Source organism: Epinephelus lanceolatus, chromosome 9 (genome assembly GCF_041903045.1).
Source record: "Epinephelus lanceolatus isolate andai-2023 chromosome 9, ASM4190304v1, whole genome shotgun sequence".
NCBI classification, from domain to species: Eukaryota; Metazoa; Chordata; class Actinopteri; order Perciformes; family Serranidae; genus Epinephelus; species Epinephelus lanceolatus.
This window is the reverse complement of record NC_135742.1, coordinates 27,491,173-27,519,120: the sequence shown is the minus strand read 5'-3', so window position 1 is coordinate 27,519,120 and position 27,948 is coordinate 27,491,173. Positions and strand designations below refer to the sequence as shown.

General features: G+C 42.4%; 1 long non-coding RNA gene across 1 annotated transcript in view; it reads left to right on the top strand.

Moving 5' to 3' along the window:
• Positions 1-2,029: 2,029 nt before the first annotated feature.
• LOC144464283 (uncharacterized) overlaps positions 2,030-27,948 on the top strand; it is a 41,388-nt gene continuing 15,469 nt past the window's right edge. The window contains exons 1-2 of the long non-coding RNA XR_013492033.1: positions 2,030-2,387; positions 16,767-16,862. This is a non-coding gene — a long non-coding RNA (uncharacterized LOC144464283). The remainder of the gene's footprint in view (positions 2,388-16,766; positions 16,863-27,948) is intronic.

Below are 27,948 nucleotides of genomic sequence, written 5' to 3'. Positions count from 1 at the left end.
ACACCGAGGAGACAGCCTGAGCAATTGTAGCCTAAATGTCAGCGCTGCGTCACTGGATTCCTTACAAACTGGGCAGGAGACTTTTTGGTTATTAGTTTTCGCACAGCCCCGCGTCATGCTCTTGTTACGAGCCAGACGCGTCGATCTCAAACTATCACCTCCTCAGTGTTACCTCTGAATCTCCTCTATTGTTTGCCCACCACACAGCTCTTTGTTCATGCATGCTGTATATGAGTATTCAAAGGCTTTCGGCGATTTACATCATTCAGATTAAAGCAAATCTTATCAATTAACACCACAGCAGCGCCGGTGCCGCGTCACTGCAGCAAAAATCACATTACCCGACAATCTGAATATGAAATCTGAGATTTTAGGTTATAAATGTCACCGCTGTAACAGGCTAAACATTGGCTTTACATCGATGTAAACGCAAAGGCATACAGAAAACAAACAGTGAGCGATAAGTATGTAATGCAAATCTCTCCACTGAATATGCATCAATATTAAAAATAATACGCACACCAGAGCCAACGGCGTCGGAGAACTGAGAATGGCGGAGCGGGTCGTCTCATTACGCATGGGCGGTTTTCCACGCAGGAGCCACGGTTCCCGTTCTCTTCATGTCTCCCTCTTCTGTCCCGTTCACATTAACAAAGCCTCTTGGAAAAAACAAACAAGGCTATGTTGGCTTTCAAAACGGCAATCAAACACCCAAGAACTGGCTGGGGGGGAATTACTCCGACTGCGGCCGGGCGGACTATGTAGTAAGCGGGATTTGCATATTTTGATGCGCTAATTGCCTTGATGTATTTAAATATGGCTGCACGTAGCTGATATGCTTGTCTACGTCATTGAACGTGCCCTCGCTGTTAAACTAAAACGTGAATCCGGTTGAATCTAATGGATACGCCTGCAATTAGGCAAAGAGAAAGGGAGGGGGCGAGTGGGGGGTAATATGAGAGAGGATGCTTTGCGTTCCCAGTTTGCTGTCTTTTCAGTCACATGGTGGTTTTCTGACATTTTAAAGACATTCAGAAAAAATAACATTTTGTTGTTTTGGGGGGGATTTCTAATATGTGGAAATTGTGGCCGGGGAAGATAACAGGGCAGGTGGAGCCTGACGCGTTTGCGCCAGACACAGAAAAGTGTTATTCTGGCAGAGTTCGTTTTGCAGAAAAGTCAAGCAATATTATATATTCATAAAAACCAAAAAAAAAAAGTGTGTCATCACCAAGAGAATTAGCTGAAGACACAGGCTCACAGGCTACTGGTGGGCTACTGACAAGTAGGTCACCTCATTCTAACTTTTTGTGTGTGTGAGAGATTTTTCTTATCTTTCTTTTCCCTTCTCTCCAGTGTGTGTGTGTGTGTGTGTGTGTGTGTGTCCACTTTAGGTGGGGGCACGCGCGCTTTTATGTGTGTGCGTCTTATAAGATTACCTCTTATTAGGCTACTGGGAGCAAGGTTAAATTCATAAGCCCAGTATAGGCCCATACTGTACACACAGATCCAATCAAAACATTTTCAATGAAGTTTAAAGCGCTGTGTGTTTTTTTTTTTTCTTTCCTCTTTTTCTTTTTATTATAGACCTCATTCTAGACTTAGTTTGGGAATTGCATGTAGCAAATCATTTCCCCTCTGTCTGCAAACCGGTAAATGCGTTCCGTTTGTCAAAGCGTGTTAGCGAAGCGCCTGCAGCAAATTCATTACCACCCAACTGCGAGGCTCACTTCGTAACCTGGTCAGGGAAAAGGAGGGAGAGGTCCACGCCAAAAACCGCGAACAATGCTGCCTCAGTTCGTGCGTGCAACAAAAGAACCGAGGGAACTTGTTTGAATTTCAGAGCACGTCCTCTCCTCACACAGAAGGATGGACTTTACATCCCCTCCTCTCCTCCTCTCCCCCCCCCACCACCACCACACACACACCCCACCCCTCCTCCTCCTCATCATCATCATCACCTCCTCCCTCCTCATCCCACCCCACCACCAACAGGGGGGTGAAGAAAAAAAAAACTTGCACACTCTGAGAGCTCAACTGTGCATGCACTTTTCTATTTGGTGCTTGTAGACGTTATGGGAAAGTTGTCTCTCTCCCTACATCTCTCTCCCTCTCCCCATCCCTCCCTCCCTCCTTCTCTTCGTCTATCATGTGCTTGGGATATGCTCATGCTTTGCACAGAGCAGCCGAAGCACGCCTAATGCAGGCTACTGAGTGTTAGCGGCAATTTTAAAGTGATGCCCCCCCACCAAATATAATACGGCTGGGATATTTGAGGGGAACATATAGGACCAAGTCACGGTACACACGGACCCAACTGCACACCGCTGTTCTTCTGCTTGGGACGCTTGCTGGTCGATTGCAGTGATTTGACCCACCTTTAGGAAGTAAGTGCAACTTTTGTGCCTGTTTTTAAAAGGCTGCGTGTGAGGCAGTCGTGTGCGTAAAGGTTTCCCCTGTGCGCAAAAGTTAAATATAATGCTATCGATAAGAAATATGTGTAGCTGCTCTATTAGGAGTTCACAAGGACTCGTGATTGGTGGTGAGATTCCACTTAATTTGTGAAGTTTGTGACTGTGAATGTTTCTTCACAGTTTGGAATTAGGGCGCACTGATTAGACTTTTTGGCACCTTTTATACTCCAACTGAGCGGTAACTTAGCAAAGTCTGCCTCAGGTGTGTGTGATGTATATATATCAATAATGATGACTTTAATATTGTGCACTTGAAAGCCGGATCCTCTCGTTTCATTCCGCTTTCTGGAATTAACTTCACTTGACTTTTTTCGGCAGTATTCCCAAAGCCGTAGATGCGCCTCTGGGTAACTGCTTTTGTTCCTCCAGCTTAAGAAACGAACATCTTGTTAAAACTGATATTGCCTGAAATTATCCTTATTATTAGGCCTATACACCAGCGAAGACGCTGTCGTTGGATGAAGTAGTGTGGACTCGACACAGTGTGAAAAATGTAATTTCGGGAGCGATGTGTTCGGGATTATTTCAGAAAGTGATAAAAACGCGTGCAGAAAATCACATTAAAATTATTATTATTTCTCCAGAAACTAGTTGAAATGTTGTGCTGAAACAGAAGTAGGAAGTTCGGCTCCACTGAATGAATAAGGGTCACCAAAATCGCCACACAATGTATTGAATACAAAGCCTTCATTTTATTGTTTATCCATGTGTTATTACGCATGAAAGCCTCGTTGGTCCAAATAATACAGCTAATAATACGAAAAGAATCGCGCCCTTCTGGTATTCATTTTTTTCCCTGGCTGCTCAGCACTGTATCATTAACCCTCACGGAAATACAGCTTATTATAATTTCAAGAGGATCAGCAGGTTGTAAGTTTAAAAAATGGTGTGCTGTGATTAAATCATGGCCTCTGTGTGGGAGGCCTATTCTGAAGCCTCCTTTACCCTAATGAGGTGCGCTTTATAATGTTGATCATAATGATATTAAGTTGGCCTTACAGTTTACTACTCATCAAATCCACATCAGGGGGACAGAGTGATTGTGGATGTGTCGAAATAAAGGGATGAAGAACTTATGCGTAAATTAGTGGATTTGGGAGTATTCTCTAAGGCACAAGTGGCGTTTGAACGAAATTAAATGTGCCATATGTTGCAGGTGGGAGATGATATTTAGGCTGAAACAGAAATAAGCAATGCAAAAGCTGTGTCTGAACGTTTGAGCGACAGAGTGCTGTTTATAGCAAGTGATCCATATTGAAATGCACAGGCCTTGTGACTCATATTTGCTCATTAAAACACCTCTGCTGTGCCCCTCCCACCGACCAAACGAGAGTAAACTTGAGAGCCAGATCTAAAACTGTAGCAAGTGAATGGGACACCTGAAGAAGAAAAAAAAGCTGATGATGCCATTGACAAATAATACGGTGTTAATTTGTCACCACCTGATCACTTCTCCTGTCACATGCACACACACACACACACACACACACACACACGCACACACGAGCTCTCCCTCACCTGCAGGCACACACAAATGAGTTGATGGCTGTCAGAGAGCAACTTTTGTTTCCCTGATTTGGGTGTTTTATGGTCCGAGCTGAATCAAAGTTGTGCATAAGGTGCCATAAACTGACTCGGTAACCTGCAGTTGCATGCTCCTGCGCATGATCCATCACATGTTCCACTGCTTGTTATTGTTGACCCACTTCCAAAGATCCTATATATGAACCCATTTGTGCTAAGCTATCGGTTAACTACTTACATTTCTGTGGTAAAGTGAGCGGGGCTGACACGCGTACACGGTGAAGCGCTTGGGCTTTATTCCGCGTGAGGCGACATCGCCACAGCCTACCTGAATACCATTGTAGTCTACCCTTCGGATGCGACGATGACAAAACACACACGGGGCTGGTATTTCGACGCGAAACCCGAGTACGCGAGAGCGATTCTAGTCCTACGGTGGTGCCTCTTATATGAGGAGGAGATGAGCGACCGAGCAGCGTGTTATTGCGAATAGAAAATGTATAGCCTACATTGGAAAGACAGAAGACGCTGGCGCTCAGGCAGCTCCAGGATGCTCTCTTCATAGAGTTGTCTCATTTTTTTTATTGTTCAGATACTAAATCTGACCGCATCTTCCACTAAAAGCAGTTGAATCGCTGTCTTTCTGTGTAAAAAAAAAACATATGGTGTCCCTGCCATCCATTTTCATCCCTGTGTGAGAGCGAGCAGGCGTGCAGACTGCTCGATGCAAGGCGGACTTATTCCAACGCGCTCAGTGTAATGGATGGAGATTGTGCATGGATAGGAGGGTGCATTTGCGATTTTTTTTTCATGACATCACCGCAGTTACATTGTCGTGGTCCGAGGCCTTTGACCTCACCGGGGTTGGTCCATATTTTGGCCACCCCCAGCCCCCCTATCGTTTGGGGATGGCCCTTATTCCCCCACTCTTTTCAGACCGACCGACCATGCAGCCTGCAGAACGGACCCCTTGGCTCAGAGTCATCGGCTTTATCTCTCCTTAAGTACATGCTGGATGTGAACGGACAACTTGACACTCTTTGGCCAAAAAACAAGCTCCTGTCTTCATAATCCGAAACATTTGCGTCGTAATTCCCTGTGCCGTTATTGCACTTTCCACAGGAAACCGGATTTCCCCCCTTCTCTACCGTGTTTCTTCTCCGCCGGCCTCACAGGATATCTATTGCTACTGCCACAACGACTTAATAGAGGCGAAAGAGCCTTTTGTGGGATTGGAGCTATTTGCATTGCAAATTAGGGCCCCTGTGCAAGGATGACTGCACCTTACCCGCGATTTTCAAGGCCTGCTTCAACTCAGTAATATTGGGTAATGTCAAGTGAATATGACATTAACATTGGGATTATATATCATTTTTTCGAAGAATTGCCGCCTTTTTACGCCGGGTGTGTAACAGTCCGGGCTGTGCAATAGTGGCCCCTCAATGGCAAAAAGGGAATATAAGGAATATAATGCACAATGTGACTTGCAAAAGGACACTGATGACTTTTGCCTAATATATCTGAGTTCGGAGAGATGGAAACTTGGAGACCAGAAGAGGAAATGTACATGTGGATTATTGCTGAAGATTGGGAAGTGGGTTGTTATCTTTGGTTATCTAGCTGTATGAGTGTTCTGCTCGTCATAAAGCTAGATAACCGAAAGTAAAAACTACTTCCAGACTCGTCGAGGACTTGTGGAGGACTCGTGACATATTACTCAATTTTCCCATGGACCAGAGATTGTAGATGTTATTCATATAAGTGACTTTCATATTATTTATGATTTCTATTGTCTTTTTTCCCCTTTACGCACATATCAGTTTGATATTTGCAAGCAGGAGGGGACAGCTTTGTCTGTGCACTTTCCTTAATTTGATTAACAACTTTTTTCAGCTTAATGTTCATTATTGTTGTGCAGACGTGCGCGCGCTCACCTATCCACATTTTAACATGTACACACACACACACACTCACACACTCTCACACACACACACACTCTAAACTTCCCCTCAGGCCTGACATTGCATGTTCATATTTATAGCATATTTGATCCCATACCATGAGATGTGATTTTAAATGTTATTTATTTGAATGGGATTTCAATCCAGGCTCATCTCGAGTGTTTTATGGGAATGAAGGAGTGACATTTAGGTCTTCTGTGGAGACCCACGTGTGCGCCGCTTCTTATTTCAGCATGATCGAGTCCGGCCAGGAAACGGCGCTGGCATCCCAAATAGTAATAATTAGGACGTATACTGAACTGACAAAAAATGGAGAGAGGGAGAGGTGGGGGAGCGGGGTTAGGAGAAGGAGGGAGGTGGCAGAAGAGGGAGGAGAGGAGAGGAGGGAGGGAGTGAGTGAGGGGATTGGGGAAATGTGGGGTGGGGGGGTGGGGGGGTCGGGCCTGCTTAATTGATTCCGTTAACCGCAGTGCAGGAGATGTGAACGACTGGACGATCCCATTCCCACGCTCAGTGGGGCAAGTGGCAATGCCATGCCCAGGCCCAATATGACAGACAGCGCCGTGAGGGCCTGGAGGGGCCGGGGGAGGGTGGGTGGGGTGGGGGGTGGGGGGGATGGGGGGCCGACAGGGGTCATGAAAAGACGTCAAGTGCACCAGACTCATCTGCATCCCCAAAGAAAGAGGCGACGTTTCCCAGCCCCAGCCGACGCGGCGCTCCTAAACTTGGAGTAGTAACGGTCCTGAATGCGTAATGTCTCGCCAATTGTACTGATAATGAGGACTTTGGGTCATTATCTTAAAACTATGCGGGTTTATGAATTTGAAAGGGATGTGCTGCAACTCTGTAATCCTGTGGCCCCACTTCAGCGTGCGGATCCAGGCGTTGTACTTCTCCCGAGAATTAGTAACAGCGCAGATAATGTTGCATAAAAGAAGTCGGGGGCGTTTGAATAGGTGACATCTAGGTGCAGTGTTTGTATTTGAACTTGACCGTGAACTAGATCAAGGTTGCTGGAGGAAAAATTGTCAGTAGCATATAAGATTGTGGGGTAAAATACATTAGTGGAATTCTAGTGGATCAGTATTTTAAGGATAAACCCAACACTCACATATGACACATATTTTAATAGGTCAGGTGACATATGGCCTTTCTGAGATATTAAAAAAATATATTCAGTATTTAAAAAGATGGATTCTTTCTGGCACAATTTAATTAACACTTAAAGAAAAGTTTTGCACCTGCAGCTGAGTTGCACTTATTTTATCATATAAGTGATGTAGTTTTTTCCCCACCTCACACACACAGCTTGAGGTGGCTGTTAGGCACTTGGAGATTGCTGCATCTGTCAGATGATAGGCTGTAACGCTGGTGCACACCACGTGTTTAAAACAGGCCTGATCATTTTACATGTTTTGACAATCGGAGAATTCATTTTTATCTCCATTCACATCAGGCTCCCCTCTTTGGAAATGCATATGTCTTTTAATTTCTAGGTTTCAAAATATCTGATGAAGTCACAGTTCAAGTTATGTTCAGAAATCTGCAAAGATAGCTTTTTTCTCCCCCCTTTGCAACAGAGGATTATTCAAGTGCAGTGTTAAACAGAGCCACAGTGGCTGAATTCAACACCGCCTTTGACTGAAAAGATCTCTTGCCGACTTTCTCACACCGTCAGACAAAACTAGTGTCTCTTGTTCCCGACCCCTGTCAAAGACGGCATACAATACCAGGTCGTTTACCCGAAAGAAAATTTGAGAACACAATTTGGGTTGAGCAGCGCTGAATAAAACAAGTCTTATTGTCCTCGGTTAAGTCGACTGAAATAGTCGTCTAGCTTTATGAAAGGGAACACTGTTTTCGAGTCTGGAGGCCATACTAAATGTCAACCCAGAGTAAGAAAAAAAACTTAGGATCTGTAACTAAGCCACCATCTCATATCAATCACTACAGCATTTCCAGTATGCTTATGCAGGTCTTTCTACTTATTATTTTCTCTGTACAGTGGCTCATTTTATGAGTTCCTCACTCAAACAGGAAATTGAGACAAAATGTGCTCTTGTATATTTATATTTAAACCTACGTCTATCAGATCCAGTATATTTTTAGAGCTTAAGAGGCTTATGCCAGTGTACACAAGATAAACTAAATCACTGGCTTGACTCGTCCCTCCACAACACTAACCTGTAGGTCCACCCTTCAAAGCATCAAATAAAAACAGACCTTAGTCCACACGCTGAGAAGGAAATGCAAAGCAATGCTGAGATGTACTGTTACCAGGAGAGAGCAGCATCACATGTCTCAAACATCTGCAAATCACACTTGCATGCATTTCCCTTCGCTGCCCTCTTTCAGTATCCCTGGGCTGCAAGGAGAGGAGAGATGCAGTATGGGTTGGCAGCGGTTTGCATGATCTTTACTGCCTGTCTCTGGAGATTGAGTAAATCTCACCAATATGGTTCACATTAGTGCTTTTTATGAACACTGACAGCCACTGCTGCCTTGAGTCTTTAAAAATAATGAACTGTATTCTCCATCAGTGACGATGACGTGGACTCCATTTCGAAATTTCAAATTTACCTGATAGTGTAAAAGTGCATTTCTCTTCTCCTCCCTATGTCTCTGCAAATGAGGCTGAATTGTGTCTTGTAGTGTGTGAGGTGGCCAAAAGTATGCTTTTATATTATTTATAGAAGTGTTCCTGCCGTACAAGCATGTTGGGGAGAAAGAAAGGCCCTGCCATTCATTTCACGGCACCCCATTTCCATATATATATATATATATATATATAAATATAGCTGTGTGATTTGACTATGCGTGTTGAAATGGGTGGTGACGGTCCCCTTTCCTTCTTCTCAGTAAATGGGGGCTACGCGCTCGGCTGTGCCCTCCTTCCACGCTCACACATACAGTGCGCCGCAGCCATTGTTGTCACGTGATTTGTTGAGTAACAAAACCATGGCGACCATGGAGGGTGTTTTCATATTCATTGGATGGGCAATCAGCATATTTTATGTGAGCGTGCCTGGGGTTTTTATGTGCCTTCCTCTGTGCCTCTGCACTGTGTATGGCAGGTGCAGTAGTAGGTTTATAATATGTATCGGCCCAGGGTAATTTCTGTGCCAGACAAAGGACGTGAATATAGTCATCATGCGGGTGTCATTTGTTAATATATGTGTTGCATGGCTGTATTTTTTGTGACTCATTGCGGCCTACTCCCAGATAGTTTTGCAATAACAAAGTGGTTATATATACGTGGCTTCTTTTTCAGTGGGAAAAGTTGTCATATTCAGAGCTACCATGAAGCGTCATCTGCCATATTAGCCAGCTACAGTCAAAACGATTTCCTCCAGGTTAACTGAGCAGACACACAGGGCTGCTTTCCTGCTGCTGAGGCTCGTGGTGGGGCAGGAGGCTCCATGTGCATCTACGTATGCATGTCTGCGTTTGCATGTCTGTATGTTTTCCTGTGCGATTAACCGACCCCGGGCGTCTCGGATAGCTAGTGAGGCCACTACATCATATTGATGAAAGGGAACAATGGCTGTGTCTCAGTCAACAACGTCTGTCTGTCTGGCTTGGGCCATGTCTCTCTCTCTCTCTCTCTCTCTCTCTCTCTTTCCCTGTGTGTGTGCGTGTCTCCTGGACATGAACTTGAACTTGAGACAGGCAGCCAGACACCATCTGTGCACCAGGGGTAATGAATTCAGTGCATTCATGGCTGTGGAGCAAGCCAGGCCACCGCCACCCATTGATGAGCAGATGACCCCTATAGTCTGAGTTAGCTCTTCATCACTAATAGAATTCAACAATAACAGCTGGTAGTAGGGGAGTTTATTTTGGCTGTTTGCCTAAAGAGAAATAAGAGTAGTGGTGTGCCAGTGGTGGTGGAGCTCACATGCATGCGTGCAGTATGCGTGCCTGCCTGCGTCTGCATGCTTGTCAGTGTTCGAGCTTGTACGCATGAAGCCCTTCATGTTCCCCTTCCTGTTTATCTTTGTCTCACTATATAGCTTATGCAAATTAATTGACATACACCCTTTCCCTTCCCATATACTAGCCCTTCCCCTATTAAAGCACTGGCCTGCTATTTTAACGACACAGCCATGCTGGATTTATTGCCTTGATAATTGAAAGGGCCGGTTCAGTATTCCCCCTGATAAAGGGTAGTAAGTGAATGAGGCATAAACCTTAAACAAGCCAGGCACAATGTGAATTCCTGCAGGCCCTCCTTCTCCTCCTCCTCCTCCTCCTTCTCTTCCTCCAGCTCAAGCTTCTGTCACAATCACAAGCGCACGCACACACACGCATGCGCACACACAATAAGGCTTTTCCCTCTGGTTGGTGTCGCCACGGCAACGGTAGGTGAGATCACCGTGCGCATGGCAGCATCAGCCCCTGCCAATGCAGGACAGATTCCTGGTTTCTGTGTGTGTGTGTGTGTGTGTGTGTGTGTTCTTGTGCATGTGTGTGTAGAGTGCTCTATGCAAGAAACCAGATTACCACCCACTCCCTCACTCCATGGCTCCATGTAGACACATTATAGTGTTCAAACGTGTTTCCTGTCAACTAACTGCACATGTATTGGTTAACTGATTTAGTTTGAGTTTCTCTAGTTTTCTGCTTAAATTTAACTCCTGATATCAATTAAGCCGCTGAATGCATTGATAGAGTGTGAGGCTGTAGTTTATCCACAAGGCAACGCAAAGTCTGAGATCGTACATTGGTTTTTACACACATACTGACACACACACACACACCCTCAAAAGATGTCATCGGCTTCATTAATAGTGTCATTGGCGATTAACATGGATCTGATCGACCTCCCTCCATAACAGACCAGCCAGCCATAACTTGCCAATAATCCAGCGAGGAATGTCATGGTTGGGCCCTTTTTAATGACATCATGCATGGCCACTTGAGCGTCTTGTGGGGAGCAGCGGGCATGCTGTGCTCTGCCACGCTGTATGGCCCTCCCCATCAGCTAACTGCGTGGATATGCATGGCCGACATTCTATCTAGACTGTCAAAGATCTATTCCATACATAACATAATGTGATTGTGTTTGAAAGTGGTCGGGCTGTGTTGGCTGCGTGCTGTGGGTTTGTTGTCGTCTGCCATGATGAGATGACTCACATTTCTGTGCTATTAAAATAATCACTTTGGTAGTTATGACATACACAATAACATGCGGCTAATAGGGACATTTACAGTTTTAACACAAGTGAAATCAGTCTAGAACTGAAAACGAATCCCAGGAAATTTGTCAGTGACACAGATGCTCTGAGACTAATTTTATGATTATCTCTAAATATAGTCAGCCTATTTAAAATTGGGCGCTCGTGTTTATTCCCTTAATTGTCCATCAAGCTGTCAGTCGCAACCGAAGTGAAGCCAAAATGGTGCTGTCCCAAAAATGATCCTGTTAACATCTTAGTCTATATTTTGCCCAAACCTGCCTTATTAATCTTAAATCGCCATCAGAATGCTCAACAGTCTGTCACTACATTCCCCTTATATTTAAGTACTGACCATAGGGCTGATCACTGCAAAGAGGCTGAAGTTAGAGGTAAGAAAAAAAGAGTAGAAAAGGAGATTTTGAGAAGACAAATCATCCTACAGTTCTGTAACTGTTTTGATTTAGAGAGAAAACTGTCCATTTTATTCTTAACCCTAACCCTAACATATACATTTATAATCTGTTAACACAACTGTGGTTACACAGCAGTGAAGATAATTTGTTGAAGCACAAAGTATAAAGCCAGCAATACTGTGTGAGTCGATAATGATGATCCCAGTACCTCAGAAATCAAAATAACTAGGCATTGTTGCTTAAATAATACAAACAGTCATTTGATGATGTACCTACACTGCCAGTGATAATAATGCTAACAACAATATACTTCCAGCCATGTAGCTGCACAATTAGATATGAATACTGTGGCAGCAGTGGTGCACAATAAGGCTGTGTGCATAAATGCTATTTTTGCACTACAGGTCCAAAGCTGGCTGTCAGCCTGTCTTCTAGGATATCTGTGCTCGGCTGGCTTTTGATTATGCAAATACTATGCACTATAAATAAATTAGTATAATTGCATCTGAAATATGTTTTGAATCTTCCTCGAAGATGAAAGGGTGTAAATAATATATTTCGTGTCACTGCATTATTCATCCTCTATTAATTACAAACATCAGGGCGCCCGGTTTCACCGTGCTATATGCTATTCTCTACATTTAAGTGGCCTGCATGTTGTTTTTCATACACAGAGCACCACATGTACATCCATGAACTGTCAGTATCGAGGCACTTGTTTCTAAATTATATTGCTAATTGTCTCTCACTGTATTCATTCTCAATTTCCCATTAGTAAACGCTATCGGTGTAATGCAGTTTCCAAACCTTAATTGGCTTTTATTGTTGAAATGGTAATTAATGTTTGAACAAGCTCTGACTCTGTAAAACCCAATGTACCTGTATTCATTGTCTGAACATCCATTTTTTTTCCCTTTTCATATTATGCATAAGCACTTCTGTATTATCATTTCCTAGAAGAGGAGGGGCTTCAGAAAACATTAAATAAGCATAAATACTGTAGTCGTGCCGCCACAACAATTAAAATATGCCCGTCTTTTCGGTCTTTGTAAAGCATATGGTATTGAGGCCTAGATGCAATTTGAATACAGGGATCCATTTGAAAAATATATGCTGTTCGGCAATTAAATTATATGGGCTCTCGGACTAAGGAGCCAGTACCAGTGCATATAGAATAGTGAGCAGTAGTTGCTACGCTCGCATTAGCATCTGGCCCTTTTATGTAAATTTGATGAGAAAGGACTCATGCATATACGCCAGGGCTGGGGTGTACTCGCCTAATATCCTTATTAGAGAGGGGTGAATTAAATATTTATTAGGGGGGCTAAGGGTTAGGAAGGGGGGCCTGTCCTGTGTTGTCGTGAGGACCCGAGGTGGAAGAAGGGGGAAAGGGAGGAGGAGGTTGGCTTTCTCTACGAGTGTCTCTCTCTGCCTCAAGGTGCCACCATCTTAAGGCGTTTGGCAGTAGTGAGAGTGTGAGGAGGGTAGACCTAAAATGTCCGCTGGCATAGACACGCGCACGCATACACATTAACGCATACAAATTTCTGTGCAGTATGTGCACAGGAACACAGAGCTCTGAAAGTCGATTACTCAATTACTGTCATCGGCAGCTATGCATGCTGAGCGTTTCATTTGCATTAATTCCCTCGATTACTGTCACCTACGAGATCGGCCTGTGTTTAGCTTTCTATTGCACGCCGTTTATTGGGTACGGGCACTAATACTAGCACCATGGGCGTCAGAACTAAACAGGTATTTGCTAATATTTTAAGAATTTCAATTTACCATTTCCTATCAGGCCAAGAATTGTAGGTTGCCTTTAAGTGAGTTCAGTTTGACAAAACATTGTGTTGGGACACACAAAGTATTTGTATTTAAAAATATTACAAGTTATATATATTTCTGTTTATTTGCAGTGTTGGACAGTTAATTAAATTATATAATTGCCATTATCTTCAACCAGAGCCTACTACCATCAAGTCCTTCACATCACAGAAATGAAAGTCAACATATTGTATATATGACAATCATCCCCTTACCTAAACCTTAAGGATAAAGGTGCAGCATTTTACATTTTGTGAGCAGTTACGGATAGAGACTTGCTCTTCTTGTAAGAGCATTTCTTCAAACTATAACACCAAAAATGACAATACAATTGCTTGAGAGCAGAGACAGGATGTCGGTGACAATATTGCCAATTTATGTAAATCAGCGCTATACTCTTCCCCCTATCATTTTCTGTCTCCTTCCCTCTTACTCACTATCACTGTCACATACACACACTGTAGCTGACCTCTCCTATCTGTTAATTATCATAAATGTGCTTAGTGAGGCAGCGCACACACACACACACACACACACACACGCATACAGCGCACAAACACACATTGTTCAGTGAGATACAGACACAGCATTAGCATTCCCTTTCATCCTGAAGTGCTCCTGAGGCATAGCATGAGGAAGAATGTGCAGGAAATTATTCAAGATGAATTATACCACACATCATCCCCATTTTTCCGGGCAACGACACACACACACACACACACACACACACGGTTCACCAGAAAGTATGTTATCAGAGGTATCTGACTATTATTACAATTAGAGTTTTGGTTTAAATTGATGTGTAAATTAGTCTCTGTAGATACACGTATATTGCTGCATGTGTATTCATCTGGAAGTGAGTGTTCATATACTGGAAGTATGAATGTGGATATTACGTCTACGTGTGCTGCGTGTCCTTGTCATAGTCAGCCTGTTGTCCCTTTTTACATGCATAAAGTATATATACAATATCAGCTGTTCCCCTGTTTCCTCTGATGAGTGGCACGCCCCGGCGTGCTGCCAAAGAAGTGAGAATAATTAAGCGGCTGCGTGTTTGAGCCTGGCGTTGGCTAATGGATTGTTACCGGGAGGAAATGAGACAGGCAGCATGGGGGAGCTGGGTGGCAAAGCAGACCTCGACTTTGGATAATGAAACACTGAAAGCCACCGGGGTGGAGAGTAGACACACCTCTCGTAAAGGAAATGCTTTTGTTCTATGACTACTTCTTTTTGTCATATAGGTAGGTGCAATTGGCGAGGAGTCACAGCGTGAGAAAGCCACAGTCGGTTCTGCATCACTTAAGTCAAGATATATGTCGTTTTTTTCCAATTTTGAATTTCCTACACTGTGTTTCAAATCAGTGCAGCTCACTTAAACATCATTTTTATTTTTACACCATAAAAAGAATCCCTGTGGGTTTTGTACATGCTCCTCTTTATGTTATCTTATATTGCTTGTGTGTGATATAAATACATATGCAATTTTGTGGGATTTAGCATCCTCTGCATCACTACACTGGCGCTTTAGAGAAAGCAGGAGATGATTCTTGGCACTGTCGTCGCCAGTGTAGCCCCCCCACCCCCCATCCACCCTACACACACACACACACACACACACACACACACACACACACACACATACATACACATACATGTAGGGGGGGGGCAGAGCAGAGGAGGGAGATAGAGGAGCAGGAGGGAGATGGGATGAGACAAGCCACACAAGCCGCAAAGGGAACAGGGTGAAGGTAGAGGGAGGGGGTGGGGGGTGCTGTATACCCTAAACCCTGCCGTAGGGCTAGAAACACACACACACACACACACACACACACACTGGTTTGCCACACAACCGCAAAACACACTCAGAACAGTGTAGAACATTGCAGTGGGGAGTCTGAGAATACGCCCTGTATGAAGATATCCTAATTGTTTTATTGATTCTTCCCTTTACTCCTGATGAGTTAACTGAATTTGAAAAAACACAGTTGTCTGCTGATATTTAATTGTATTTTTTTCAGGATCTTTGATTTTAATGCATTTTTACGAGTTTGTATTTCATGAAACAAAAACCTAAATAAAATTTAAAAACTAAATCATAAGACTCTCGTGTGGTTGTATTATTGATTAGAGGCATGCAGCATCCTGACACAGTGTGCATGTCAGTGCACATGCAAGTGTGTGGTCATGTTGGTGTGAGTGTGTGTGTGTGTGTGTGTACTTTGATATGGAGCTTTAATAAAACGTGGCATCTGTCAGTTTGATACTGACATGCCAGAAGAGCCTCACAATCACTTGGGAACACAGAAGGAAAGAAATCCAGAAGAAATAAACTATGTACAGTATATGATGTATACACATATGAGTCGTAACCACCACAAAAAATGAAATTAATTTTCATAGATTTTGGATAAAAACCAAAGCAAAAAATAAATTAAAAAAATAAAATAAAATACAAGAATGCATTTTGTCATCCTTGTTTACCTCCACTATTTTTGACATCTGACCAGTTTCTGACATGGTTCTCTTAAACCTATCTCCACATGCTCAGAATGTCAGCAGTCATATTTATTTATATGGTTAAAGGACAAAAATGAAACGAAAAAACTGAACCGCCCAATTATTTAATGTTGCGTTCAAGTTCATTGGCATGTGGCTGTGTGAGGTCAAACAATTTGCTCTCCAACTAACCATGGGCTGCAACAATTTATAACAGTTACCTTTGACCTCAAATGGACTTGTCCTTTAGCCTTGACATTTGACTTTTGACCTCCTCACTCCTGTGAGAGGATGGACAGGTCAAGGGTCAAGGGTGGTTGGGTTCAACAGCATGGCTGCTGAAACAGTGTTAGCATACCAGTATTAGCCTGAAAGACTTCTAAACTCAAATTATCTCACATTAAATATGACATATTTCAGTATCTATACATCAATAATACAACTTTAGACTTCAAATATTTTAAGTTTCATATTGATATTATTAAAGTATGAAAAAAAACATATCTTCAATGACCTTCAAACGATCTACAAACCAGCTACTCGTGTGCCAGAAAAGGCGCCACGTTTGACTTGCTATTTGTGGTAAAGTGTAAAGGTTGAGAAGACATTTGCACAAAGTTATTACCAATTCGAATTCCTGCAAGTCAACTTAGCGATGGTAAATGCTACCTCTGTTTCCATCTTCCACCGTATAACTGTAGCGTTTGCTTTCGCCTCCTTTCTTTTTAGCGGAAACATGCTAATTGCAATTTGCTCAAGAAGAGTTATTCAACATGTAAAGGTTAACTCTTAGTAAACGTACTCACTCCCTTGCCTGTGTGTGTGTGTGTGTGTGTGTGTGTGTGTGTGTGTGTGTGTGTGTGTGTGTGTGTGTGTCTTTTATTGCTGCAGTCATGGAGAAATGGAGCTGTGGAGAACTGCAGACAGCAGGAAGTAGAGGTCAACACGAGATCTCTGGGATTTTGCTCGCCACTGGACCCACTTGGGGTGAGCTTGGGTTAATAAACCAAAATGTGTGTATGTGTGCGTGCGTCTATAGTATTAGCCTACATGGGCCAAATATGTCGGCATGTGTAATACCATGGCAACATTTAGTGTTTGTGTATTTTCCTGCTATCTGTGTTTGTATGTGACAGAAAAAAAAAATCCAAACTTTGCCTAATTACGCCCAAATTGTATTATTCCGCATTTGTGGGTTTACTATGACCTCTGGTAATTCAAGGACAGAAAAAAAAAAATCAGTGAAGCTCAATCTCAGAATGTTTTGCAAGGCTTTAAATTTCTGTTTAAAGCCTATAGCAACATAATTATCACTCTTTTTTCACATCCACAAATCACCTAGCTCTGAATTATTATTGGACACATGATATTGATATTTATCTGATAAATTTAAATACAACGTATTGAAAATGTTGTCAAAACAGCCAAATTTCTTTGTTGGCAGGAGTTTTGTTTTCCCCGTCTGTGCCTGTCTTTGCTGATGTGTGAGTCTGTGTCCGTGTGTGTCTGTTTGCCTGCAGCAAAGTTAGCCCATGTGTGTGTTGGATAAAGGCATAGATGTTAGTAGTGGTCCAGAGGACACAGTAAACAGAATAACAGTGGTTTGAAGGGAGCTCAGGCGATGTGGGCAATATCAAATCCCATGACCCATTCTTTGCCCTGTGGTCCATACCAAAGGCAAAAAGCACAGGGGAAACAGAGGTTACTGTTCATTGTTCATCATCACAACAACACAACACAACACACAAACCAGCAGTAGCTACAACCAGGAAGTGATTCCAAAAATTTCCTCTAGCCATTGAAATCCGTGCAGTAACAGTAATTGCCCTCCGCCCTGGCATTGTTTGCATTGCGTGCAGGACGACTTGCTCTATTAATTAGACCTCCGGCCATTATTACATGTGACATTTTATGTTGCTGAAGAGAGACAAACATTTTAATGAGCCAAGCTCGCTCTCATGACAGGGAAATATTTATTATATTAGCCAGCTGCAGCAGTTGATTACCGTCTTTGCAACTTTGACCTCATTTTTCTTACAACTAGGTGACCTCTGCAGAAGCTGAGGTGGTGCAAAGGGATGCACCATTAGGTGAACTGCAAAACTAGCTGAAATGATTGACATATGTCACTGTCAGCGAAAATATACAGTAGCACTTGGTGCCTATGCCACGTGTACGCTCCCGATTGTGACACAATACCGCACAGTGGCACTTACAGATATTAAACCAAATGAAAATACCCCTGTGACTCTGCATGTTCTGTGTTGAGAGTTCTCAGAGTTCAAAAGTTTATTTCTTGGCGATGCTAAAAAAAAATAGATAAAAAAAATAAGTGGCTGAAGAGAAGAGGTGGTATGTCAGCGCCCATGGGCCTCAGTGTGCGGTGGTGTTACTCGTCCTAATTACTCCCAATACTCACACACATTTGGTGGACTGCTCAGAAGGGCCAATTAGAAGGGCAGGGCAAGTCACTGGGTAGAAAAAAGTCAGTGCTCAAGTCTGTAGCCATCTCGACTATATACCACAGAGAGATGGAGTCTTATAGCGAACTCTGCAGTACATTTCCACAAATTACCTTTTTGTATAAAATTAATGCTTTTGACAACATAGCACTGCTTTAACTCCAACACTGTTTTTTGTCTGTACTGGATACATACAGTTACTCCAGCATAACCACAGTTTAACATTTAGTGATGCAGCTTCTGTGTGATAGGTGATACTGAGTGTAGCCAGGATCATTGTTGATAGTGTTAATCAGCTTGACCAAAGATGTTAAAGGGCCAAAGTGAAAGCCATTAGCCCTTCGTGAGAGAGGAAGTTGTTACCTGAGACTTCAGAATTGTGTCATAGCATAATAGAGGTGGGTCAACAGCTTTAAATATCGAACACTTTGCTGAACAGCATAAAAAAAAAGAAGCTGACTTTTGGATTCAATTTCAATGGCTTTCACTTGATGAGCCAATACAATACAGTACAGTGAAGGCAACATCTGTGGAGCATCTCTGTAAACATGTTCTATACATATGAAACTGTCATCTTCGATAGACCTCACTTTCTGTGCTAAAAGCCCAGCTCAAAGTGTGTCAGGGTCATTAGACCCTTATATCTGACTGCATTATTTAGTTAGAGAGGTAGGCTTTTTTATGAGTAACATCTAACCCCCCCCATCAGCCATTACCTGTGTGCAGAGTATAGCAGGGTCATAGGTTTGATGCTGAAACAGGAAACCAGGACAGCTTTTCATCTTTGCAGATACAGATTTGATAATATCAGGCAATTTAAAAAAAAAAAAAAAAAAAAAAAAGATATAACAATTTAAATAGTCATGATTGATATTTTTCACAGCTCAGACAATACAAAAATATTTACACTGTAAATTTAGCCTTAGTACCATTTGCAGAATATTAAGATAAGCACCCACGAACACACAGAATGTTTACTATACTGTATCGTTTGTTTACATTGCCTCATTTCCTATGCTATACTCTTAATCATCTATCAGACATGCATATTTGGAGTACAGCTGCTTACTATTAGGGTGCCAGCGGGGGTAAGTATTTATAATGTGGCGCCCGCATTCGTGGATATAAACCCTCCAGTGTTGTAGGCCGGCTTCTGTATCATCAGTGCAAGCCCACAGCGATTAATGAAGTCGTCTGCATGTGTCTGCATGATTAAGGAGTGCTAAAGCGTCAGTGTGTGTGTGTGTGTGTGTGTGTGTGTGTGTGTGTGTGTGTGTGTGTATGCGTGTGTGTGTGCATGTGCATGTTGTCTGCAGATAAAACAACAACCCGAGAACAAAAGACGCCAGAATACAGGAAAGCTTTGCAGTAGGTCCATTCACAAACATCAGAATGAACAATTTTTGCACAGTAAAGATAGCAGAGTAAATGCAAAGCTTAATTCTGTATGATGAGGTAATACAGGAGCAAACAATTACAAATGATGACTAAAACCAGGGAGGAAAGTGAGGGAGGAAATAGTACATTTATGTATGAAAATATTGTAAAATATGTCAAAGCTTTTTTTTTTTTCTTTTCAATGATTTAGTTTCCATCTATAATTTTCCTATTTCCTATTTGTCAAGTAATTCCATATTTCATGCTTGGATGCAATCCCTTCCCCGTGCTATATATTGCAGATGCTCATGCCTCTTAGCGATAGCACAATATGTCCCTTCCATGGTTGTTCAAAAATTCCACAAAACTAGAACATACTCATCTTTTTTCCCTCCTCATTCTGATGCACCACGTTATCATTGGTGTACCACGGGATGAGTCTGGTATTTGTGGAAATCTCGTCTTATCAATTTATAATTACAACAGATAAATCTGCAGGTTTTTTTCCTTTTTCATTTAATATCCAAGTAGCTTTCAGCGGGCTGTGTAATAGCGCTGCGTAGGGAGGGTTTCTTCTGCATCATCATACAGTCAGAACAAAGGATATGCACATCGTAAAATCATGCAAATGAATGCAAATCACTTGCAGCAAGGAATAGCGAGGTGGCAGGAGGGGAGTTTGTATAAGCAGAGGGATGCCAAGGACTTTGTATACAACACTTGCTGGACAATCTTCCTTTAAGTTGTGGCAGATAACAAAAAAAATATTGGTTTTGAATCAGATTCTAAATCTCCTCTGCACAATAAAACCAGACTTTGAAGACTTTGCTATTGCTTATAAATACTGGATAGATCTATTTTACCCCCGGTGCCTGAACAATATGTAGCTTTGTATTGTTTCTCTTTGCTGGATATTGTTCAATTTTTTTCCAAAAGGCAACAAAATACATAGTGTTCATGCAAGATGCTGTTCTACAACATAGTGAATGCAAATGGCTGCAAACAGCATTGCAGTAAGTGTGTTGGGATGATGCAATATCTTGGCCGTGGGCTACCGCCTCAGAGAAATGCAGAGCGGATATTAGCAACACCAGCGCTAATGAAAGTCTCCTCTCCTCCTCTCCTCCTCGCCCTCCCAGTAAAAACTTCAACTTTATCAAACATGTGACATTTTCAGGGGTGCGTTCAGTAACTGGGGGGATTAGGTAATGACGAACTAGGTTGGTCTCCGTTTTCCTTTGGCCACGAAAAGAAAAATATTCTCATAATTATTCCCCTGGATATTTGATTTGGTTCTCACCGTGAATATTTAAAACAGCAGGGTTACTTCTACACTTCATCAGGAGAATATCACAGATGCGTCAGCACAGAAAGTGTCAAAACATTCAGTTGTGCACTCAAAAGTTAAAAGCCCATTTGCTTTCATCCTAAATTATATATCATATTTTTTATAATTCATAACACAACACAGCATTGCAGGGTGTTTAATGTGTGTCTGTGTGTGTGGTGTAAAATGTGTGTGTGTGTTTCATCACAAATGAATTCAAATATTTATATTCAATCCTAATTTGCAGATAAGAATTATGTCATGAAATGCAATGAAATCCTAATGCAAAAATGTAATCATTTTTGCAAAGCGTGTTTTTTTTTCTTTCCATGAAATGAATTCCTGCAGCATCACTTCCTTTAACAAAACACTGTTATTTAGACATGGTTTAACAATATCGCATTCAGAGGTTCTTGCAGCTGTACAACAATCAGTAATTTGTTTCAACTTGCATACAAAAAAAAAAAAAAACATATTTAAATAATGCCGCCCTCTTTCAGACACACACACACACACACACACAGACACACACACACACACAGACTAACCTGCAGACACAATATGGCAGGGGAGTAAAAAGGGGGGAGGGCAGACAGACATTCACAATTGTGCATAATGATGTTAACATTCCTGCATGTCTAATGCAGGGGATATTGAGACAGGCACTGGCTGGTCGGTGGTCTTGCTGTGTGTTGTGTGTGTTCACGGGTATAAACTGTAGCAGTGCATAATGATGTATTAATTGTGGCCTGCTCTCGCTCGTGGTGTTTGGGCTCCTTGCCGAGGTTACTACGCGGCCTTTGATGCAATCGTTAATCTTATCAAACATATGCATGATCACACTGCACTTTATCTTCCAGTCTGCTCGCGTGAAATCGTAGGTGCACTGTAATCTGAGAAACAGGAGCAACTGCTGATATTGCTTTGTACAAAAGTGCAACCGGTGGACATATGTTTATTGTTTGTTTTCACAAATGATGGTTAATTTTGGAGGGATTAACCCAGATTTACAAAGCTGTTTAAATATAACAACTCAGCGAAGGGATATTAGTGCGCATCAGGGGCAGGATTTTGGAAGATAAATGCTAAAGTGAAAGAAATGGCACAGCAGCAACAATTTAAAACATCCTTATCCTAGCTTAATGAACATTTGTATTCGCGAGGAGTGGCTTAAAGGGTGTGCCTTAATTTCAATCGCATGCACCATCAAGTGATCCTCCACTACTGTTCTGCTTTTTTTTTTTCAACTTCCTCCCAAATAGAAAGACACAAACTCGGAGGGAGGGGAAGTGGATATGAAATGGAGCCCCGGCATCATAAGAGATGGAAACAAAGAGGGACAGACAGCATACACTGAGAAGGACAGGCAAAAGATGAAGCTCATTTTTCCGTGGGCACCCAGTGGCGTCTGCATTGCAGATCGCTGAAATCCCCCTCGAATGCGTCCCTGGGCTTAAGGGGGGTGGGGTGGGGAAGGGTGAACAAGGGATGGGTTTATGCTATCTCTGCTTTAGTACACTTTGTTTTTTTTTTTTCTTTCCTCCCCCCACCGAAATATATTTTTTCTGTCTGCATCAAATGTCAAGTTAATTTCCTGGGTGCTATGAGGGATGTGTCCTCCCCTTCGGTATGTGTGGCAGGGCGGTGGATTGTGGCAGGGTGCCGGTGTGTTTGTGTGTGTGTGCCCGTATGAGTGTGTGTGTCTGTGTCTGTATGGGTGAATGGGGAAAGGGAAAGGGGCATGGCAAGGCAAAGAGAGAGACGAGAGGTGGTGGTGGTGGTGGTGGTGGTGGTGGTGGTGAGGGGGGGTTCAGTACAGTATCTATAAATTGGCTTTCTCTGAAGAGCCAGAGAGGTGTGTTGAAAGTGTGCTCGCATATGTGTGTGTGTGTGGGTGAGTGTGTGTCTGGTTGTGTAAGAATATGATCCAATTATTAATAGATGCTTTTGTCAGTGTACCTATGCCCATGTGCCGGTCCTTATTTGTGCATTCACATGTTCAGTTCTTTTGAAGGTTCATCTAAATTGAATACTAATGCAGAAAAAAGGGAGAGAGGGAAAAAAAAAAAACATGCCGTGTAATAGGTGCTTGGTAATGTTGTCGTAAAAAATCTTCCTAGATTTCCAGGTATGTCTCAACAACATAGCTAAGTGTGGAGAGAATTTTCCTTGGACTCTCTCATCAGCTGTGTTGCATTTCCTGGTTGCTAACAACAACGTCTAAAGCTCATTACCAGCTGATATCTAGTAGCATATTATGTTAAACATCCATGCGTATCAGTCCTCTTTTAACCTTGTTGCTTGGCAATAGCGGTCTTTGTGTCCTGCCTTCCAAGGCTGGGCCACATTTGATTTGATTCTTTATTTATTTCAGGTTTTCTCCATCATCATTGAGTAATTGTGTCCCTCTGATATCCTCATGTCTCCTGCTTTTAGACACAACCCAACCTTTATTTGCTCCTTTTAGTATAGTAAACGCAAATATACTCGGGCTATTCGTCTCTCTGCTGTTGTGTTACTTGTGCACAGCTTTTTAAAAAATTGGACTGTGATCTAGAGTTTATATTTATCATCAATTTCCTTTAGTGCCATATGCACATTGCTTTTACAGTTTCTTTACTGCATATGTGTCCAACTGTGCATGCCTGTGTATGCGTGATTGTTCCTTACGTGCCTGTGCGTGTGTGTGTTTATCTGAATGACTTTGTGCATTTTTGCAGGCGGCTGTTAAGTGTATGAAGGCAAACTGTATATTTTGTATTGCAAAGTGTAAAATGCCTTATTGCAGAGAAAGGGATTATGCATTTGTCAGTCGTGCTTACGCTGATGTATGCTCCTGGCCCACAAATGTCACATCCCATAACCCAGAAAAATTACACCAGTCCCACCTAATTACGCATATTCATGATGCTGTTTTGCATAGTGCTGGTAGCATACTTCTGTTACAAGCCACAGAGCTGAGGGATGTGGTTGAGTGAAAAGCCTTTCAATCCACTGATTCAGTGCGTCTCCGCCACAAGCATCAGCTTGATAACACTACCTCCATGTCATTTTTTTTTTTTTTTTTTTTTTTTTTTATGATGTGAGACCATTATGGAAAGAGAGTTTTCTCTTATTTCTTGCAGTCAGTCATATTGCCACTGCCTGCAGCATGTTCAGACCTAGTGGGAATTTTTAATAAAGAAATTAGCTCTGTCCTAGATTATGAAGGTCATTTTGAAAATAGATCAGATTCAACTAATGGTTTTTGAAATACTTTGTCATTTATCTACCATCTCTGCTCTGTTTTTGCTCCGTGTGTTTATTTCACTCCCTCTGTGGCAAATGTTCTCCTGGTCACTGGTGATGAATAAAATGTAAATCAGGGGGGCGACAATGCCAGCAAGTGGAGGCAAGGACGGGCATATACAGAGTGAGAGAATCCAAATAAAGTTGTGACTGTAGAGGAAAAACAGGGAGGAAGTGTTGGAGGAGAGATGGAGGGAGAACAAGAAGACAGAGGAATGCGGATGAGTCGTAATGGCGGGCTCAGTGGCTTATTGTAGCACTTGCGGAACAGACTTAATCAGACTTGGCCCGACTGTAATGAAGGAGAGGGTCCAGGCTGTGCCACTGCTTGGGTAAACAGCGATTGTTTCAGTCCGGGGTTCCCAAACACGGGCAACAATGGTACTATTGTCCCGCCAGCTCTTATTAAGAGGCAAACCAGAGATGGGGTGAGAAGCAGAAGCGAGGAAGGGAGGTGGGTGTAAAAGGGGCAAGAGGGGAGAAGGGGGGGGGGGGGGGGGGGGGGGAGAGCAGGAGCGAGTGGGAACCTGACAGGAACAGAAGATGGGGTGTGAGGGGGAAGAGGAGAAAAAGAGAGGGATGGAGGGAGATGGCGAGAGGTGTTTCTCAGATCTTGATTTTTTTTTTTATCACACTTGCATTGTGCTTTCCTTTCCAACCACCTTCCTCTTGTCTTCCAAACCCTTCTACCTTCTCAGCCATCATCTCTCGTCCATGTCTTTCCCTCTCATCCTTTCATCCATACTTCCTTCCTGCATCATCCTACCAGCCACCTACTCTATTCCTTCCATCTGTCCTTTGTTCCTCTTCGTTTTTGCATTTGGGATGGCGAGGGATGCTTTGCCTGTCATACCACCTTTGCATCACCTTTCCCATCCGACGCAGGAGAGAGAGGCAGAGAGAAGAGGAGCGAGAAAGAAAAAGAGGATGGGGGGGCGGGGGGCAGGGAAGAGAAAAGGGGCAGGAGCGACACAAAAAGAAAAGATCACGCCGCTTCCTGGCTTAATGAACATGGGCAAAGGATGACCACAATAGAATACATTATGCTCTTGTTAGTAGAGGCAATCAATTAGCAGAGAGCACACCACTGGCACACCATCTTTCCTGCTTGGGCACCGGCTCATTCACAGCCCAAACGAGTGACCCAAGGAGCCCCCTCGCTTCGCTGTTTTTCCCACCCTCAATGCCCAGCGGCCACAAAAGATTTGATTCCAGTCCCCAATGTGAAAGGGGACCGTGTTGAATTTGCATTTCCGCCACATTCACTCCACATTAGTTGAAATATTAGTCAGGTTTCGCTACAGTCAAAGGTCCTGGCTTGATGTGAAATGTGTGTGTGTGTGTGTGTGTGTTGAATGCGTGTATACATGTAATATCACATATATTAGCCAAAATGAATCCCCACACCCTGTTTCGACCTAGCTATACTACTAAAAGCCTTGTGATACTGATTGGACTTCCTAAATGAAAAACTGTCCTCTGACAGCACACTGTATCCACTAAAGCTCGGCTCCACAAGACGGGAATCAGACATGACAATGTCTCTGTGAGTGACACTGACAATTGCATACCAAATTGTCACTCAGGTCCCATCAGCAATTCATACAGCGGTTGGGTAAAATTCCTTCATCCTTTTCCCTCCATGTTTTCTTCTTCTCTTTTTTTTTGTGTGTGTCAGGTAGAGGAATAGCTCCAGATAATGGCAGCAATCTATATTGTGAAAGAGGCAAGGAGTAGTTCTGCCTTAACACAGGCACAAATCACCACTGTCTTGCTGGGGATCTGTAAAAGTGTTGGTGATGAGTAGAACACACTGCTTTCACTGAGGAACTTTGCTGTGATTCCAGACAGAGGTTGGAAATGGAGGTATGAAAAGGAACTGAAGAAAAAGAGGAGAAAGGAAAAATTGTATCAAGAGTATGGATGTGGGACGTTTTTTTTCTGAAGATAGTGTGTGCTGAAAGGAAGATGGCCTCTGGTTTGAGTTCAGGGAGACTGTGGTTGCCGTGTTTGCCAGGGCATTTAAATGCTATGACCATCTGGAGATTGCGTGTATGTGTGTGTATTTCAGTCAGATTTCCCTTTATGCTACGTAACATAATACCATGTGTCGAACACAATTTGTTATATGATCTATTCACATTTCCTTCAGAGTGGTGTTTGATATTTGTCATAATTATTCAGTAATGCTTGCAATGTGTCAAGTGATCTTATCCGCTAAACTGCCAATCTAACAATGTTGTTGTCGTCTTCAAAAAACAATTGATTATCTTTTGTTTTTCCAACTAAAAAACAATGACATTTCTTTACAATAATGAGCCACGTATTCTACAATACACATAGTTTATAATACACTTTTTCACTTGCTTAAATTTTAAAATTCAAGCAAGCTAACGAGAACTACTGAGACAGACGTGTTTCTCTGACCTCAGTGGCCTTATCCTAAACTTATATTTCAACTAAATGGTTGCAACCTTCATACTGAACACACACACTGTGTATTTTCCATGAGCAGTTTCCCTCTCAACAGTTAACTCCAGATGACTCAACCTATCACATGCTAGGCGGGAGCAAAAGCACCACATATTTACTGTGTCTAGACAAGTAATAGAATTTTGTGGTGTTAATTTGTTATGGATGGGAATATATATATTTTTTTGCATGAAAAGTGCAATTTTAGGTCAACAGAAAAGTGATAAGTGTTTTTTTCAACGTGTGTTTCGCTTGACAAGGCAAATACTTAGTGTGTAGTATCTTGTGGATGCATTGTGTAGAGGTAACAATTACGATATGTACAGAATAAATAGAAAAAAAAAAATCTATGAATGCCATAATTGATGGTATCCCTTTGTCTGCAAGACATGTCTTCTTTGCCCATGTAAGACCTGTTTCTTCATGAGAACATGATAACATAAAGACCTTCATTATATGGTAACATTGAGCCGTAGTCAACACCACATGAAAAGCTATAATTAAAATATTTCATGTATTATAATATCTGATTTTTCCCTTTTGCTTTGGGATCTCTTGTACTGCTACCATTTTGTCTGCTTGGCTGTGTATAACCTTGTGACTGTGTGCGAGTCTGTGTGTCTTTGTGTTTGCATGTGTGCTTGTATTTCCAATTTTCAAGTAAAATCTACCTACACGGTTGCGGTTTGTACCTATACAAAGAAAAAGGAGGAACACATGTTGATTACACTGTACATGAAATACAAGGCTCCTGCCCACAGTCCACTTGCATTGTCTATAAGAGCTTCTCCACTAATGCATGATCAATGGATGAATAGAAAATGCATCACAATGTACATACTTTCTGTTGTTAACTGAGGAGCTGTAAAGTGGATTTTATCTCTTTTAACATTGAGTGCATGCGTAGAAGTGTTTTGTTGGTCTTCAAAGTGCCTCAGAATGGTGCTGGCTTGTGTTGTGACCTTTAAAAGAGAGGGGAAAAAACATTGCATTTTCCGTCAGTGTATACTGTACGTGCGCTTGTTTGTTTGTACCTGTTGGAATATTCAAGTGCGAGTGCAAAATGCTTGTAATGTATTCAGTGTTTTAGGCTGCAGAGGGCATTGTGTTCTCTCTCCACTTTGAAAGTTGAAATGTTCAACATCTA